This window comes from Tenrec ecaudatus, chromosome 1 (genome assembly GCF_050624435.1).
Source record: "Tenrec ecaudatus isolate mTenEca1 chromosome 1, mTenEca1.hap1, whole genome shotgun sequence".
Taxonomy (NCBI): Eukaryota; Metazoa; Chordata; class Mammalia; order Afrosoricida; family Tenrecidae; genus Tenrec; species Tenrec ecaudatus.
Genome location: NC_134530.1, coordinates 51,552,097 through 51,571,908, shown reverse-complemented (window position 1 = coordinate 51,571,908; position 19,812 = coordinate 51,552,097). Strand labels below are relative to the sequence as shown.

Sequence of the window (19,812 nt, the reverse complement as noted above, 5' to 3'; positions counted from 1 at the left end):
TTCAAAAGGTAGCAATGATCAAAAATCAATGGTCCTGAAGGAAGAGTTCAAGCTGCACTAAAAGCATTAGCTCAAAACAAGGTTCCAGGAATTGATGGCCAACTAATGGAAAGGATTTTGTGCCAATTCAAAAAAAAATGATCCAAAAGAATGCTCAAATTATAGAACATCATCATTAATATCACATGTAAGTAAAATTTTGCTGAAGATCATCCAACAACAGTTGCAGCAGTACATTGACAGGGAGCCGCCAGATGTCAGGCCAGATTCAGAAGAGGACGTGGAACAAGGGATATCAAGGCTGATGTCAGATGGATCTTGGCTCAAAGCAGAGAATACCAGAAAGATGTTTACTTGTGTTTTATTGACTACACTAAGGCATTCATCTGTGTGAACCATAATAAACTATGGACATAGCCTTGAGAAGAATGGGAATCTCACAACACTACATTGTGCTCATGCAGAATCTTGCACATGGATCAAGAGGCAGTCGTGTGAACAGAACAAGGGCCTACTGCATGGTTTAAAATCTGGAAAGGTGAGTGTGTGTGTCAGGGTTGCATCCTCTCACCATACTTACTCAATTTGTTGAGCAAATCATCAGGAAAGCTAATACAATCAGAAGAAGGCTTAATTAACAACCTGCGATACTCAGGTGAGACAACCTCACCAGCTGAAGTGAGGACTTGAAGCCCTTGCTGATGAAATATAAAGATTACAGCCTTCAATAAGGATTAAAACTCAGTATAAAGATGACCCAAATCCTCATAACTGGACCAATAGGTAACATCATGGTCAATGGAGAAAAGACTGAAGCTGCCAAGGATTTTGTCTTGCTTGTATCCACAATCAATGTTAATGAAAGCAGCAGTCAAGAGATCGCATGACGCACTGCCTTCCGTAAACCTGCTGCACAAAATCTCTTTAAAGTGTTAAAAAGCACAGATATTAATTTGAGGACTAATGTGTACTGGATCAAAGCATTTTCCATTGCCTCATCTGCATGTCAAAATTGAACAGTGAATAAAGACCACCAAAGAAGAATTGATGCACTGGACTTGAGGTGCTGGAGAAGAGAGAGGACTGAAAGTCCCATGCACTGCTAAAGGACAAACCCATTTGTGGTTGAAGAATTCAGGCCAGAGTGTTCTTTTAGAGGAAAGGACAGGAAGACTCCGACTTCGGACATACTGTCAAGCTTGGCGGAGCAGAGGGGCAGTGAAAAAGAGGAAGATCCTCAGCAAGATGGAATGACACTCAAGAATTTGAATAATTGTGTGTGTGGATGACACAGCGCCAGACAGTGTTTCACTCTGTGTACACACAGTCGCTATGAGTCGGAACCAACTCGAGAGCACTTACAACAGCAAAACATCACCCAAGTAATGAAACCAATTTACACTGTCAGAGAAAAGGCAAATGCTATTTCCATGTATGACTTGGATTTGCCATAAAGGTGCACTGCAGAAAAATAAACAAAATTAAGAAACAAATACTTGAGGTATCTGTTCTAGAAGGACTTTTAATTCAGATAGTGAATTTGAGTATAAGCAGTAGATACCATCTACTTTTTCTTATTTTTTGTCACTAAAGTATCTATTTTTATTATTTGTCACTCAAGTATCTACCTTTTCCACTGGGTCTTGAAAAGCCTTACAAAACCTCTATCAGTTCCTGAACACAACTTTCTTTACTATTTTTAAGCTATTTTTGTTTACTACTTAGTACCAAAACTTAGTAGTGACAAGTAGAAAGCATCAGTTCATTAAAAAATAATTTGTTTATGCTTTGTTAAAAAGAACGTTTTAGATCTGATTTATAATCAGATCTAAAATGTTTAAGGAATACATTTATATTCTCAGTGAAGATAGGATATATCTACATTAGCAAACTTGAGTTTTAGAAATATGCTTTAAAGGGTAATACCTTGTAAAGTTGAATTCTGAGCACGAAATAATCAGTATCTAAGCCTTATGACATAAAATGAAACTAAATGCCCCTTTCAGGAAAAAAATAGTGAGCACCTCCTCCTAGTTAAACATGGTCCTTCTGCTGTCACTAAGAGGGATGAATCACCTCTTTAAAATGCAGGTGTGGCTTACTGATAGACCAAAATAATGCGCGCTTATAAGATTATGTCAAGAAACAAAGAGTTTTTTTTTTTTTTTTTTTAGAAACAAAGAGTTATAAAGGAAACTGTTCAGAAAAAATGCTTTAGTATTTGAATTTCAGAAACAAGACAAAAATTTACACAGAAAAATGCAATGTTATTTCCTTCACACGGTAGTTTAATATTTAATCTATTTCTTTTTGACAAAGGGGCACCCAGTGGCATAGCAGGGTAAGTGTTTGTTGGCCTGCTAACCGCAAGGTCTGTGGTTCCAACCCACAAGCTGCTCGGCATGAGAAAGATAAGCGTGTCTGCTCCCACAACAATTTACAGTCTCAGAAACTCCAAGACACAGTTCTACTCTGTCCTATAGGTTGCTATGAACTCTATCTCAAAAATAGACTCAAAATATAATTTGGTATTTGATGTATCTTTTTATAAAGATGCCTAGGTGGTACTGAGTCAAAATGTAATTTAGAATTTAGTTTACCTTTTTATAAAGGAGTCCTGGTGATGCTGTCTGATAAATGTTGGGACCTGCTAACAGTAAGATTGGTGGTTCAAACCCACCAGCCACTCCGTGGGAGAAAGAAAAGGCTATCTGTTCTCTGAAAGATTTAAAGCCTCAAAAATCCTATATAGACTGCTATGAATTGGCATCAACTCGGTTGGCAGTGGATTTAGTAGCTATGCCAACCAAACAAACAATTCCCTGCCATCTCAATCCTGTAAGACTGGGTAGTACAACCCCTATGAATTCTTCATATAAAAAAAAAAAAAAAAGACTAACTCTTTACAGGAGTAGGGACCCCAGTCCTGAGAAGAGGCTGGTGTTTCAAACTGTTGACCTTATAGGCCACAGCCTAATGGGTAACCACTAGGCCACCAGGACTCCCTTCTTAGGTATGTCTCTTCTATCCATGTCTTTGTAATTGTGATTCCCACCAAATGATTGGGTGGGACCTTGCAAATAGTGTACGTGAAATACAAGCAGAGGGGCTGGTCAGTTTTGCCATTCTCCTTGGTATATAAAGGAGAATCCAGTAATCATCAAGAAAGCAAAGCCACCCAGGGCAAGTGTGCAAGAGCCATATCTTGCGGGACAGCAGAGATACCAAAGACCATAACACCAAAACCATAGACGATGAGTAGTCACACCAAGACCATGAGGCAGAGGCCAAGGGACCAAGAAGCATGCCTCTCAGTATAGCTGGAGGAGGCCCTGCTGATACAACTGTATCCTTAACATTTTGTCACCTCGTAGCTTCCCTGATAAACTCCTCCCATACAGTGAGCGATTTCTATGAGTTCTGTGGGAGCAATGCAACACATGATGGAGCCCAGAAGAGCGAGCTGTGGGAGGGCTGATTGGTGTCAGACTAGGATAAAAGAAAGATGAAAGGCGGAGGCATGTCTGACCTCTGCCTCACAGGAATCCTTGCAGAGGTGGGGGTGGATCTAACTTTCCCCTTTTGTCATCAGAAAAGGTCAAACACGGTGCCCATGACATTTTCTCGGTTGCTGTACCTTTATTATAGGGCATTTGACCATACCACTCACGTAAAAATTAGAAAGCTCTGACCTAGCAAGACCACCGCTAAACTCTAGAAATACTAGCTCTATTCGCAGATACTTGTGGCAGCATTATTTATAACGGCAAAAATTGGAGATAACAGACATGCCGATTAACCAGCAAGTGGTTCACAAAATATTCATATACTAGAATACTAAAATAGCTATTAAAAAGAATTAAGACTATTGACTATGTCCTGACATGAAAACACTGTCTACTGAAAAAGAAAAAAAAGGAACAAATTATATAACAATAGGTATGAAGAAGCAGCAGATGTATGCTCACCAAACTGAATCCTTGAGCATGAATTGTCTGGACGGCAAGTAACAATAATCTTAGAAGAGAGCAGAATTTAGAAGTATAGCAGTGGGATAAGAGAAAGAAGAGTGATAGGAATTCTTATTTTTTACATTATATACTTCAGCATTACCTGAACAGTTTTAACATACTATTCCTCTTAATATTAAAATTTATTTTTAAGATTTGATGGATCAAAATTATCTTCTTGAGGAATTATTTCTTCTCCTGAAGTACTTGGGATTAACGCTGAATTGTAGCCAAGAAAAGTGTCTTTTTAATAGATGAAATCTGGTGACATCAAGATATATGGTGCTAGAAATCAAGTGAAAATGCTCAAGAATTACTATTTTCCTCCAAAAATATTGAAGTTAACTATTTACAATTATTTAATGAGCATAATTGGGGTGTAGGAGAGTAACCCTTTTCACCTCCTTCATTTAAGTTGTTCAACAACTGCTCTACAATATTTTCCCTGTCTGTTCAGCTCTCCAAAAATACTAACACACAATAAAGCTTTTTATTAACAGATGCTCTAAATTCTGTTATTAATTCCTCAGCATGAGCACCCTGAAAGTAGTTTAACATTTGTTTTTCTACTTCAAATGATACCTTCCCTCCAAAGAGTTCAAGAGTATAGAGGAAAACTTTTAAATCCTGTCTTACAGGGTCTCCTATTACAACACAGTGCAACTTTCTTGTAAAGCCCACGCACACCAAGAACATCCTCTGAAAGATGCTGGCTTCCTGAGAATGTAGTAGACAAAATGGAGAGGGACCTTGATGCTGCTTGGCAATGCTTTTAAATCATTTTGGCTGGTTCATTTAACCTTTTCCACAACTATTATCCCAACTCAGTACTCTCTAACAACTCCTGGCCAATTCAGATCTTTTATCATTCTGTAGCTAATGTGAGATAGGAAGAAAGCAAAGAGCTCCTCAGGCAGGCACAGGTCCTGTAAGGCGGCTATGAGGAGTTGGGTTTTGGAGTAAAATTATATCTGGGTTCCAGATCTCTTCCAGTACTTATAAAAGAGTACCCTTGGGCAATTTAGTAAATTTCTGAGTCACGATTTCTTCACTGCTTGAATGAGGGCACCTATCCACTCTGTCGAAGTGTTATAAAATGTAGGAACTCATATTTAGAACAGTACCTAGAAAGAGAACAAGCACCCTCGTCATCAATTCCCAAGACCCCTTCACTCATCTTCCCTTCCTGTTGGTTTGATTCTACTTCCACCCAATGCTTCTTCATTATACAGGCCTTCACTATCTTCCTCTCTGCTGGCTCCTTTTCCTTTGCTTTCAAGTGGGTCACAACTTTCCTGTCCTTTAAGTACAAAATGCCCACAATTTTGCCTCCTAATGCTTGCTCTCTAAAAGCCTCTAACCCTCTAACCTACCCTGGAGATCGATCGATTGAAAACACACACACACACACACACACAAACAACCTGTTGCCACCAAGTAGATTCTGATTCAGAGTGACTATAGGATAAAGCCGAACGACTGTAATCGTTCCAAAAACAGACTGCCACATCTTTGTCCCTAGAAGCAGCTGGTGGGCTCAACCTGTGACCTGTTAGTTAGCAGCTGAACTCTGAGCCACTGAACCACTACACCACTAGAGCTCCTAAAGAGAGCAAGCAATTACCTCTCTAAACATATCTTGATTATGTGACTTCCCTGCTTAAAAACGTTTGATAGTTTACCAATTCCCTACTTCATAGAGACGAAACTCCTCAGCAAACATTTAGAATTCTTAACACTCCTGCCCACTTACTTTCCCCTCCAACAATTCAACCCCAGGGATCTTGGGACCCCTAAGTAGCCCTTGACTTTCTAAAATGCAAAATTTGTGTAGATAGAGTTAGGTTAAAATATAACATCTTATTTGATCCCCCTTGTGACCCATTTAAGTGTTTTATCCATTAAAAAATGTGACTAGCTTTCATGAAGAGCGCATTGGAAAGTGGATTACAAGCTGGGTAGGGAAGGAATCATCATCCTCATGTTAAAAATGAGGAAACCAAACCTCAAAGACGGTTCCATAAGTAATAAATGGGAATTTTATTTTTTGTTACTCATTTACCATCTAATTCACCTCTCCTTTTCCACTCCACTTGTCTGTAAGGCCCAAGAGAGGGAAAAAAATAAAACGTTTTTTCATTGTTTTGTCCTCAGGACTGAGACCAGTACAGGGAGGGAACACAATAGACTTTCAATAACCATTTGTTGATTGAGTCAGTGAATGGTGGAATGAATGAAACGGGACATAAAGTAGATCTAACACACACCACACACACACAAACCATGGGGGGGGGGTATTCTCAAAGATGAGATTTAAAACAGGTCTCTACTAGTTAGAAAGGCTACACTAATTATATTGACACAATTCCACTGGCATGTTATGCATTTTACCTAAGAATTAAATTAAGGGAGGTGAAGTGGGTTTCTATTGCTGATGTCACTTTTATGGCATGTGCTGACACAAATCCAAGACTGAGCTGCAGGTTTGAAACTGATTTTAGGGTTGTTTTTTTTAATTAAAAGCAGAAACATATTGGCTAGAAATATCTGAATTTCAGTTTCATCTTCAATGTTAGTTTCGAGCAGCCAAAGCTACCATATTTATTGTATCTAACACACTTAATAAACTCTTCGGTAAAGATTAGTCAAAATCTCTTAGAAAAAAGGCCATTTCACAAAGATTTGTTAAAGACACCGTCTATTAAATTCACTACCCTTCTATTCTTAGAGCTCCATAACATTGCCATTCTTAGACCCACAGCACATAGAAGACACAGCACACCTTAAGAAAAAGTGAAGAGACCAATGTTCAATATTGAGTATGAACATTAAGAGTCACTGTTATGGTTCCAGAATTTCCAGTTTCAACAACAGAAAATATGTCCATTATTTACATTTACATTTCAGCAAATCAGAAGCTGGTGGTGGTAGCACAATAAGCAGTTACATTACTCTACCTTGTCCATCCATTATTAGTCAGAACCGACTCCTTAGCAGTGAGTTTGGGGATTTAGATAAATTGTTTGGCTTTTTTTTTTTTTTAAGCACACAAACTACACTCACTCATGGCTGGATTAAAAGTTGAAGAATAAGGTTAGGGAACAGTGAGTAGATGTTATTATGAGAGAGGAACAACTCAGAAAAGGGTTGTAAAATTCAAGAATGTTATCTACTATCACTGGACTGTACATGTACAAACTGTTGAGTTGGTTTTGTTTTGCTGCATGTCTTCTCAACAACAAATATATATACAGCCACCTATTTAAGAACAACTTCATTAAGAACCCTCCATTTCTCTACAATATTATGAATGCAATCTGGTGTTCTCAGAGTAAATCATTTCCAGTATGATATCAAACAAAGTAAGGTTCAAAGGGCTTCATTAGCCTACGAGGCCAGGATGGGAATTTAACACATCAGAGTACAAAACTCCAATAAATCTAAGCCATGCAAAAGGGTCCTGATTGTTGTCCTTCCAAACACTGAGACGCGAATTAATCTATTTTTTAAAGGGTATGTGTAATAACCTTTGGAAAACGGAATGGTCAACTGAATCTTACAATGCAGTGTGCATATCCAAGAGGACAGAGTTACACCTATCTAATTAAATTAGACCAAACTCACGTAGTGCAGGGGTTCCTAGCAGAATCTGCTACCTCTCCCCAAACTGGTTTTATTCCTTTTACCTAGAAAACTTGCGCCTTTTGTTGCTTTCTAGAAGTATTGGGTTTCTAGTTTCTCTGTAAAGCAGATCTATCAATGGACTTGTTCTTGAGACTTTTTGTTTGAAATAGACGAGATAAGAAAAGAATTTGAAGTTAAGGGGCTGGGTGGCCAGATAAAACACTTCATTTTTCTTTCCCGTACGCAATGAATGGAAAGGCTGCGGGCTGTCCTAGAAACCACTTCGGCTCCGTCGGAACGCTCCTTCTGCCCATCCGCAGCGGTCCTGGATCACACGCCGCTGCAAACTTTACTCCTTCCCGTTTCTGGGAGCTCCTTTCTCCTCCACAGACCCGTCCCACTGCCAAGCACCCCTACAGGCTTGTGTCCCGAAGCCGCCCGGGGCTGGCGTGTGGCGATCAACGATCTTACGGAGGTTTTCCATAAAAACTCCTTTCGGTCGGTGCCTGGCTCGGAAACCTCCGGTCTGCTCACCGGGGACGCAGCGGAGTGCGGGAGGCAGGTTTGAAAAACGGACTTTGACCCGATCTGGTTACAGTAACCGGATCCCCAGAGACCGGCCCCCAGTCCGGGCCGGCCGGCGGGCTCCTCCGAAGGGGCAGCTTCACGCACGAACACAAAGGCGAAAAGCACCGCAGACAAAAGGGCCCGGCCAAGTCTCGGGGGCGGAGAGGACCGGCCGGCGTCGGGCGTCGCCACGGGCCAAGGAAACGCCGCGGGCCGCCGTGGGAGGGCCCACGAGGGAGGCGGGGGCCCGTCCGGCCCGCCCCGCCCGGCGCGACCGCGGTCCGGCCGTTAACCGCGGCCGCCCGACCGCGACCCCTCGAGGAGGCTGGCGCCCGGCCCGCGCCGGGGGCGCCCGCCCGTCGGCCCCGCGCCCTTCCCGCTCACTTCCCCGCCTTGCCTCGTCCGCTCACCACTGTGGCCGCCGCCGCTCCTCAGGCTCCCCGGCAGTTTCTCCCGGAAATCCTACCTGGACCGCCAGGCACCCGGCTCCAGCCCGAGCCTTCGGCCCCCCCGGGGGGCGGGGGCCGGACCGCGAGGAGCAGGAAGGGCCCGCGGAGGCTCACGGACCTTGTAGTTCCAGCAGGGGCCCGCGGCGCAGAGGACGGAACAAGATGGCGCGCACCTCGCGCCTTTGCTCGCTGGGCGGTCCCTCTGGGCATGCGCCGCCCGCTCCCGCTGCGCACCTTGACTGACGTGCGGACGGAGGCCACGGGGCTCGTTACTGGGCTTCACGCGGTGCCCCCAAAGAGTTCGTGCAAGTTTTAGAAAGTGTGTTCAGTCCCTGAAGGGCCAGATTTCGTTCTTACTCTACCAAATCGGAAAACTACTGGAGGGTCCAATACACAAAACGTTAACTAGGTACTCTCAGTGTTGTGAATAAGTAAGGAAACTAGGACTCATTCTTCACCCCTCCTCTAGTCTGTTAAGTCCAGTCATTCAGCATCCTAAATATCTCTATTCCACCCTACTTTCACTGCCGCCGCCACCAACTCGAAACTCGCATCTTTCAGGCCTCCAGGCTACCGTGCTCCATACCACTTCTCTACAATGCAGCCTGCCCCTCCCAAAAGTACCATACTGATTTTGTCACGACCCAAAGTAGACCTGCATGTAAACCATAAAGCTGTAAAAACTCCCAGAGTGAAATACAGGGGGAAATCCTTGTGACCTCCAGAATATAATGCATAAAAGAAAGCAACTTATAAATTGGGCTAGCACTCCAGTCCTTAACCACTCATTGCTCCACCATTTGGGGCTTCCAAGTTCAGTATCTATTGACTGTATGGCCCAACCCAATGAAAACACAAGAACACACCAAGACGAGGGGGGGAGTGAGGAGGGAGGGGGAGGGAAAAAAGGAAAATGAGCTGATTCCAGGGACCCAAGCAAAAGGCGAATTTTGTGAATGATGAGAGCAATGAATGTATAAGTGTTCTTTGCACAATTGATGTATGTATGGATTGTGATAGGAGTTGTATGAGCCCAATAAAATGATTAAATAAAGAACACACCAAGACTTCAAAATGAGTGTACATAACAGCATCATTTGTAATACATAACTAAACCCAAGTATCCTATAATGGGTGAATGAATATTCATACAAGAAACACTAACCCTGCTGCCATCAAATCGATTCAAACACATAGTGAACATAGACCTGTCCCATAGTTTGCAAGTTGTAGATCTTTACAGAAGCAAGCAGCCACATCTGCCTCCCACACTGCTAACCTTTCTGTTAGCAGCTGAGTGTTGAATCATTGAGCCACATCAATAATTAAAAGGAATGATGTATTTTTTACTTTGTTTTTGTTTTAGGAATGAAGTATTGATACACTCAATAACCTAATGACTTTTAAAATAATCATACAGAGCACAAGAAGCTGGGGGAGGGGAAGAAAATAATATGTTAAATAATTCCACTTATATAAAATTCTAGTAAGTTTTTTAGTGACAGCAGATCAGGGGTTGTCTAGGGACCAAGGGAGCAGAAGTGTGGGAAAAAAGAGATTATAGAGCATAGGAGGAAAGCGTGTGTTGGGGGCGGAATTAATATGTTAATTATCTTGATTGTCGTTAGGGTTTCAAGAGTATAAATAGATCATCAAACTGAATAAATATTCAACAAACCGAATACTTCAAATATATACTGCTCATTGGGTATCAAGTGCACCTCACAGACACACTTAGCTACTGGCCGAAAGACTGACATTTGGAGCCCACCGGCCACTCCCAGGAGGATGATTTGCTGGTTTGCTTCTGGGAAAACTTGGAAACCCTCGGGAGGACGTCTACACTATCCTCCAGGGTGGCAAGGAATCATTGTGGGCTCCTCTGCAGTGGGTTTGGTTTGAAAGCTGAAGTAGTGGAAAACATATTGTTTTAAAAGAAAATCCTTCCATGGTGCTCCAATACATTCAGGGAAAAGCAAAATAAAGCCAGAAATCACTACAGACTATGATTGTGAACACCTGCAACATCATCCCTAGTTTCAGGGAAGGCGACTGATCAATATGGCAATCATGAAACCTCTGCTAAGCCTAGGGTTATGGCAGGGGAGACTGGGGTTGGGGGCATGGAGGAATGAGCTAATGAGTACAGGAAAGGAGAAAATATTCTAGAATTGATTGTGGTGATGGTTGCACAATGCTTTTAAATATGTTCAAATCATTGAATGGTAGGATATGTGAATTATATGCTAGTAAAACTTGATTTTTTTTTAAAAGGAACCCCTAAATCAAACCCAACCGACCCATCTGTGATCGAGTTGTTTTTGACTGGAAATTACACTATGGAACAATGCGGAACTGCTCCCTAGGATTGCTGAGACTGGCCATCTTTACAGGAGCAGGCAGCCTCGTCTTCCTTCCGTTGAGTGGCTAGTGGTTTTCAATCACCAACCATGTGGAGAGCAGCCCAATGCCTATCCCATAACACCGCTAAGGCTCTTTCATGAAAACCTAGGTAACAAATAATGTTGGCAATAATAAACCAAAACACCAAACTCACTGACAACAAGTTAGTGCCGGTTTCACAGAGGTGCTTTAGGACAGGGTAGAACTGCCCCTGTGAATTTCTGTGACTAACTCTTTACAGGAGTAGAAAGCCCCATCTTTCTCCCAGGGAGCAGCTGGTAGTTTAATAAAACTACTCATTCTTTACAATCGCCTGTGTACCAAGTGTTTTACATTGGTCTTCAGTAGAATGCTGCTCAGTAGCACAGCTGAAGACAATGGCTAGTTACAGGTGTTTTCTTTAGAAGCTGATCCTAGTAATTTAAAGTGAAAGTCCAGAGTAAAATAAGAGAGAGGGAAAAGCAAAGACAAAGATGTGCTAATGACTGGGGAGAACAATGTGGCATGTCCTTAAAAAGCTGGAAATATAAATAGCATGTAATCCAGCAACCCCTTAGCAACCTAAATGTCCTTTAATGGAAGCATGGATAACCAGTCACTACAGACACACAATAGAGTTCTATGCAGTAAAGAATAAGGATGAATGCATCTCATCACATGCTTGAACCTAGAAGCCATTACGCTAGTAAAATTAGTCAGTCACACAGGATCAATGTTATATGAGATCACTATGATGAACAGTCAAGGAAAGGTTTCCACACTCAAAGAAACAGTCTTTGAAGGTTACCAGGGACGGGAAAGAAAGAGAAACTAGGTTACTGGATAGGATCGACAATGCTAACTTGGGAGAAGGTAATAAGCAATAAGAGGGAGGTTGGCAAAAACAATTGTGACAGGGAAAGATGCTGGGAGGAGTACAAGAGTTAAAGACAATAGAAGTAAGTGCTGTTACATACACAATCCCGTAATCATTGTGATCTACCAGTGGATGCATGGGTAGCTATGAAGGCTGAATGGGTGTGGGAGGGCAAGCAGAGGTTTGAGAGAGGATTTGCATTTGCTACAAATATATTATGAAGATGGCATATACAAGGGTAAAGTTATTAAAAACTTCCTAGGCATGAACTAACACCTTGTGGGAAGGAGTTATAGGACCTGTAGGCTCAGGATCATGGTCTTGGGGAACACCAAGGTGAATTGGTATAACATAGTCCCAACGACAATCTACATTCTACTTTCGTGAGTAGCAACTGGGTCTTGAAAGCTTGTGAGTGGCAATCTAAGATACAACTATTGGCCACTCTCTGTCTGGAGAAAAGAAGAGTCATGAAAATCAAAAATGCATGAAAACAATTCGTCTGGTGGATTAATGGTCCATGAAACATCAGCCTTCAGGCCCCTGAGACCAGAAGAACAAGGTGGTGCCTGGCTACCACCACCAGCTGCTCTGAAAAGGACCACAATAGAGAGTTTGAGTAGACTGGGAGAAAATTGTGGAACAAAACTCAAAATCGCCAACCAAAAAAAATAGACCAACTTTAATGACTGTAAAGACTGGTTGAATCCCCAAGACTATGGCCCTTAGTCACCATTCATGTATGGAAATACATACTTACTCCCATAGATCAATTTTCAAATAGGAGTAGTATTAACAACAGTGAGATATTTACACCTTAGTGAAGAAAGCTGATGGTGTGTGGCTATCAAAAGAGAGAGTATCTGGGATCTTAAAGGCTTGAAGGTAAACAAGCGGCCATCTAGCTCAGAAGCAACAAACCCCACATGGAAGAAGCACACCAGCCTGTGTGATCACGAGATGTGGAAAGGATCAGGTATCAGGCATCAAAGAACAAAAAATCCTAACATTGTGAATGAGGGGCAGTGTGGAGTGGGGACCCAAAGTCCATCTGTAGACAACTGGACATTCTCTTACAGGAGGGTCGTAGGGAGGAGACGAGCTGGTCAGGGTGCAGTGTAGCAACATGAAACATACAACTTTCCTCTAATTCTTAAATGCTTTCTCCACCGCCGCCCGGCCCCAACACACACACAATTGTCATGATCTCAATTCTGCTTTGCAAGTCTGGCTAGACCAGAGGATGTACACTGGTACAGATAGGAACTGGAAACACAGGGAGTCCAGGACAGATGAACCCTTCAGGACCAGTGGTGAGAGTGGCAATACTGGGAGGGTGGAGGGAAGGTGGGATAGAAAGGGGGAACCGATTACAGGAATCTACATATAACCCCCTCCTAGGGGGACAGACAACAGAAAAATGGGTGAAGGGAGACATCAGACAGTGTAAGATATGACAAAATAATAATGCTTTATAAATCATCAGGGGTTCATGAGGGAGGGGGAGCAGGAAAGGAGGGGAGGAATGAGGAGCTGATACCAAGTGCTCAGGTGGAAAGCAGATGTTTTGAGAATGATGATGGCAGCAAGTGTACAAATGTGCTTGACACAATGGATGGATGGATGGATTGTGATAAGAGTTGTATGAGCCCCTAATAAAATGATTTTTAAAAGAGAGAGGGAGATTCACACCTTAGAATAATCAACCATTTGAGACCAACATTTATCCAAGGACGAAGTTCAGAATGATTGAAGGAAGAATGGGAAAGAGGAAACACAGCAAGGAAGTGGGAGAAGTGATGTTACATTATGGGGATTGCAAACAATAATATGAAACAAAATGCGTGTGAATTGTTTAATGGAACACTGATTTGCTCATCCGATTTACAGTAAAAAGTTCCAAAAAAATCATAAATGCGTTACTGAAGTGATCACTCTTGTGGGCGCATGGGGCTTGGTTCCACCAAAACCTTTCGAGGATTCTCTAGAAAGCCTCTCAGAACGGTCCACGTAAAGGACTGCACTTAATCCGCGGAATGACATTCCCCATGGTAAATAGGCTCCCACCACTGTTCCACTTTGTGCTTTAGGAAAAACCCCTGGACAGAATTATTAACATGTAAGAAGACGAATCGAAGCCCTCTCTGAATTGTTTGCCACGGTTCCTTGCACAACTCAGCTGGGCCTGTGCTCGATATTAAATCCAACCCACTACCTGGTCTTGATGCCGGCCTGCAATCTTTCTTTACAGAAAGCTCGGTGGTGCTTGTGATTCTTTGTGAAATGTGCTGTTGCCCCATATGCTCACTCTACTCAACTAAAGGGATGATTTTCAAAAGTAACGTTAGCTGAAAGAAGCTAGACCAACGGAGCGCATACTGAATTATTTCATTTACATAAAATTCACAATAGGCGCACGCATTCGATCTGTTAAAAGTTAAGATAATTGCTACATGCATGAACCTTGAAAATATTATGCTGAGTGAAATGAGCCAGTGGCAAAATGATATATATTGTATGATCTCACTCACATGAAATAAGCAAGTACACAGAAACCTAAGATAATCAGTGATTACCTAGCACTCTTGGTTTCCAGCGGCTTCTTCCTCCGAAGTGGGGAACCCAATGCTTCTTTGTTGTCTGTTCTTAGCCTGGAAGCTCCGCTGAGACCTGTCCACTTTGGGTGAGCCTGCTGGTATTTGAAGTACCAGTGACATAGACTCCAGCCTCATAGTAACACACAAGCCACCACAGCATGACAAACTACTGACAGACCAATTCCAGGAACTGACGGAATACCCACTGAAATGTTTCAGAAAGCTGAAGAAGTCCTGGAAGCACTCACTCATCTATGCCAGGAAACTTGCAAGACAGCTACTTGCCCTTGGGGGGATAAAGTAATTCCATTGATAATTCAAAACACTGCTGAGAAAAGGACATTGTCCAAGGATTGGGCAACTTCAGACTGCAATACATGAATTGTTTACTTTTCCAGATTAAACTCTTGAGTGACTAGACACTATTTGCCCAAACAATAGGGGTTGGTGATAGGGCAACATTTTCAACAACACTCATTAACAAAGGCAAAATCATGTCTACTAGATTAATCTAGTAGACATGATTTTGCCAGGAGGGATTTAAAATAGTAAATATAGTATATGGTAGTCCCAGGCCACCTTGGTACCCTCAAAACATGGGATCTGAATCAAAGTCCAATGACCATCAGTTCCATAACTTTGGGATAAGTCATCTGCTTCTTCTTACACTAAGGCATGCCAGCCTGAAGTTCAAGGGAGAATGTCTGTTCTATCAATCTGCTGAGTTAGAGGTAAAACCCAGTTTACTCAGTGGGGTTTCCACATCAAATGTGGGAAGGAGGTTGTACGGCTGGACAGGATGGAGTCTTTAAGTCCCAGAAGTGTATAGCACATGGCCTGGGTCATCAGGGCTGCATAGACACTAGGTCCAAATATGTCCAACTAGGAACACAGTGGGTACCTAGTGTTGGGCTGCTAACTGCAAGGTCAGCAATTCGAAACCACCAGCTGCTCAGGGCAGAAGTTAAGGTTTTCTACTCCTGTAAAGACTTGCTGCTGCAGAAACCCCCAGTAGCAGTTCTACCTTGTCTTATAGGGTTGCTATGAGTCAGAATTGGTTGGTTTGGTTTTGATTTGGCCGGGCATATGCTTCCCTTTGGCTTTATGTATTTTTCCCAATGGGAGGTTGCTCCCCCGGTTTACTCACCAACATTGATGTGATCACCTTCTCTGAGACATGCACGCCCTCCCCACCTCCCCATCTTGACTTGAATTTGCAGTGAGGTTCACTTAGCACCCCTCTAGGAGCGTCTGTTGATTTGGAGTGACCTAGCACAACGTTGTATGGTTGCAACTGAACGACCTCTCTCTTCTCCCATCTTGAAAAACTGGCTCCAACTGAGATGACGTCTCCTCTGTTGAAGTGGTTTTTATTCACTCTTCTGTATTCATTCTCTAGCTTTTGCACACACGCAATGCAATTGAAAACACCATGCTTAGGTCAGGCCCACCTTGCTACTCAAAGTCTCATCTTTGCTACCAACCTACATCTTGCTCAGCGTAGTAGAGAAACAAACACAGAAACTGGATGAAAATGAAAGGCAAACGCTTTACTTTGGCTGATCAAGCAAGGGGCAAACAAGGACTAGAATGGCAAGCTCCTGAAAAAGGGGATTTGCATTGTGTTAGAATTTAGCAGCTATACTTTGGGCTGCTAACCACGAGGTCAGCAGTTTGAAACCACTAGCCACTCCTCTGGAGAAACACATGGCTTTCTTTTTCTTTTTAATCCTTTTATTGGCGCTCTTTCAGATATCATAACTTTCCATAGTTCCATCACCTCAAGCAGTATTGTACAATTGCTACCACAATCAGTTTTAAAACATTTTTTTCATCTTGAACTTCTTAATATTAGCTCCCCTCTATCCCCTCCTACCCCCACTACTCAAGAACCCTTATTTTTTTTGCCACATCTTATAATCCAATATAGCCATTCACGAACAATTCTGCTGTTTGATCCCCTTAAGGAGTGTTATACAGCCATCAGTGCAATCAGCTCCCTATTCCCTCACACCCCCCCTTCCTGTACCCTCAGGGAACCGTTACTCCTGTTAATGCTTCTGAAGGGTTGAATGATTCTTTCACAGGGGTTGCCCGATTCACCACAGTAGCAAAATGACAGTGATGAAGTAGCAACGAAAATAATTTGATGGTTGGGGGGCGGGGGTCACCACAACATGAGGGTCGCGGCATGAGGAAGGTTGAGAACCAGGGCTCTAGCGGGCACTACAATCAAAAGGAGTGGGCAGCGGGTTACCTGCGCAAGGGCTGGGGCAGTTCCGAGAGCCAGGTCCGCGCACGCTGCTGCGCCTGTGGTCCTCGCGCCCGGAGTCACAGTCACGGTTGGGCGCGACCAGGCGGTCTCCTCGTACCCACCCATGCCGCTGAACAAACCGCCAAAGCCCACTGGCAGGGAGCCAGGGCCACCATGGACCACCATCAGTCCTTGATGATGGAGCCCAGGCCCCCGGGCATGAATTGCAAACCCTGGTACAAAGACAGACTGCCGTCCAAGTACTTCGCCAGGTCCAAGGACAGGCCCACGTTCCCCACTTCCCTGTGCGGCCGGAGGTGGGTATTCCTGAAAGACGGGCTGGACGATTTCAGGTGGGGTTGCCCACCTTGCTCAGAGATGCTCACTCGAGGACCTAAGGAGGGCTTTCTCCCTATCATTTATCGCACAAAGGCTGGGCCTGCCCCCAAAAGTTGTGGGAAGAAGCTGCCCAAAAATGCACCCCAATTTTCCAAGCTCTCACCGGCCCAGCTAGCCCGGAAGGCCTTCGTGGAGGACGTGGAAGCCGGTCTGAAGGAACATCCCTTGGCTTTCCACTCGCATCTGGACGAGGCACTGCCGGTAGATCTCTTACAAAAGGTGCTGGAAATACTAGATCCCAACAAGCAGCTGAAGGACACCTGGGCTTATTGTCAGGAAGGCAAGAAAAGAACAAAGGAATGCGCAGAGCCTTTCAAAAAAAGGTCCTCTGAAATCGGCCCGTGCCCTCCCAAGCCGACTCCCATGCCGAAGCCAGAAGACTGGCTTCAAGAAATTAAGTCAGGCAATGAGGATTTGCCCAGAGTGTCTGCTATTGAGGATCAAAACCTATCTAAAGGAATTACTAACTTCTGCAACTGGGTTGCATCTATTGGATGTCCAGGGGTTGATGAAGAGTTTATTCTGAAACAATTTGAGATAGACTATAGCTGCAACCTCAAGTTTGGTCCGTCCCAAATAAAGAAAATCACTCAGGTGGATCCAGAAGTTAAGTACACGCAGGGACGAAGTAAGTGTGCACAACGGAAATTCTCCACGCGAGAATCAGACTTTGAGAAGAAAGTCCAACCATGGAGTCCTTCCCAGAAGAAGCATGTGAAGATGAAGTATGGAGCATGGTACCTGCACCCTAAGCTGTGGAAAAAGCAACGAGAAGACGAACCTTTGCTTGACCCCAAGACCCCACCTGCAATGGAAGACAGCTATTTTAGAAGTGTTGATCTGGAGCCGGACTTTCTTGAAGAGCCTTATGTAATTATTGCCTTTAAGGATTTTATTCTAAGCAAGGGCTACAGCATGCCGAATTTAATTGAAAAGCTGTTTACTAGAAAGGGGTGGACATATGAAACTACTAAGATACCTGCAATATTAAGAACAAAATTCAGCTCAGATGAGGCTTCTTTAAAAAAGGATTAGAGAGTTTGGAAAATATTTATGACACAGCTGGTTATTTTTCTCTTAAACATCAAGCAGACTAACTGATGTGTGCTCCACCATGGACGACAGCCTCTGCTGATGGACAGTTCTCATTGACCGTCTCCACAGGTTCATCAATGTTTCATCAACTAAGAGATCAATATTCATACAGATAGTCTCACATTTTTGTAGTATTGTGAATATCACATAGTTTTATTCATTACAATGAGAAATAAAAGAATTACTCTTAAAAAAGTCACATTGTTTTATTATTTATTAAAATGAGAAATAAAAGAATTACTCTTTAAAAAGAGACCCCAGGGGGAGTGCAGACTGGGGACTCAAAGCCCATCTGTAGGCAACTGGACACCCCCTTACCAAAGAGCCATGGGGAGGAGACGAGCCAGTCAGGGTGCAGCGTAGCAACAATGAAACGTATAACTTTCTTCTAGTTCTTAAATGCTTCCTCCCCACCCACCCCCGCTATCATGATCACAAGTCTACTTTACAAATCTGGCTAGACCAGAAGTTGTACACTGGTACAGATAGGAACTGGAAACAGGGAATCCAGGACAGATGATCCCTTCAGGACCAGTGGTGAGAGTGGCGATACTGGAAGGGTAGAAGGAAGGTAAGGTACAAATGGGGAACTGATTATAAGGAACTACATTTAACCTCCTCTCTGGGGGACAGACAACAGAAAAGTCGGTGAAGGGAGGCTTTGGACAGTGAAAGATATGACAAAATAATTTATAAATTATCAAGGGTTTGTGAGGGAGAGGGGGCGAGGAGGGAGGAATAGGGAGGGATAAAATGAGCAGCAGATATTAAGGGCTCAAGTAGAAAGCAAATGTTTTGAGAATGATGATGGCAACAAATGTACAAACGTGCTTGACACAATGGATGAATGTATGGATTGTGATAAGAGTTGTACAAGCCCCCAATAAAATGATCTAAAAATAGAGTCCCCTTCACTTAAAGCAACCAAAGTTGTGTGATCAGCATATCATAGGTTGTCAGTGGGTCTTACTCCAAGCCAATGACATGTTCTTCATTATTTTGCAATCCTTATCTATTTCCACAGATGTAATTGATCCAATTCTTGTGTATTCCATCTGGGCAGGTCTACCTGTATAGTTTCCATTTGTGTTGTTGAGAAAAGGTATTTCTAATGAACAGAACAGGCTATTTGTCTTGCAAAATTCTATCATGATCACCGGCGTTTTTATCTCCAAAGGTAACTACTAATCTTTTGTTTTTAACTTTTGAGGGCCAATCATTAGTAATTGTCAATGCAGCTTGATCACATGGTGATTAATTGCAGAGTGCAGAAGTAGGTAAAATATCTTCTATTTCTTTGGCATTATTCTTGGTGCACCAATAGGAACAGTAGTTCCACTACCTGGTCTTCCTTGTTAGGCGCCTCTAGTTGATCCTGGCTCATCGGACTCTGTGTACAACATAGTGGAACACTGCCGGAATGTGTGCCACCCTCATAAATGTTACGTTTGAGCCCATTGTTGCAGCCACTGCATCCGTCCATCTAACTGAGGGGCCTCTGTTTCCTTGGACCCTCCACTTTCCCAAGCATGATGTCTTTCTCCAGGGACTTGCCTTT

The 19,812-nt window shown here is 43.1% G+C and overlaps 1 protein-coding gene and 1 pseudogene across 2 annotated transcripts in view; one reads left to right on the top strand and one right to left on the bottom strand.

Moving 5' to 3' along the window:
* Positions 1-8,727, bottom strand: part of PHACTR4 (phosphatase and actin regulator 4) — a 110,995-nt gene extending 102,268 nt beyond the window's left edge. Inside the window, exon 1 of one of the 2 annotated variants that reach the window (XM_075553132.1) lies at positions 8,612-8,727. The gene's annotated coding sequence lies outside the window, so the exon portion shown is untranslated. The remainder of the gene's footprint in view (positions 1-8,611) is intronic. The other variant, XM_075553137.1, reaches the window with a different exon arrangement.
* A 7,970-nt stretch (positions 8,728-16,697) lies between these two features.
* On the top strand, positions 16,698-18,194 carry LOC142422115 (protein FAM47E pseudogene; annotated as a pseudogene).
* Positions 18,195-19,812: the final 1,618 nt, after the last annotated feature.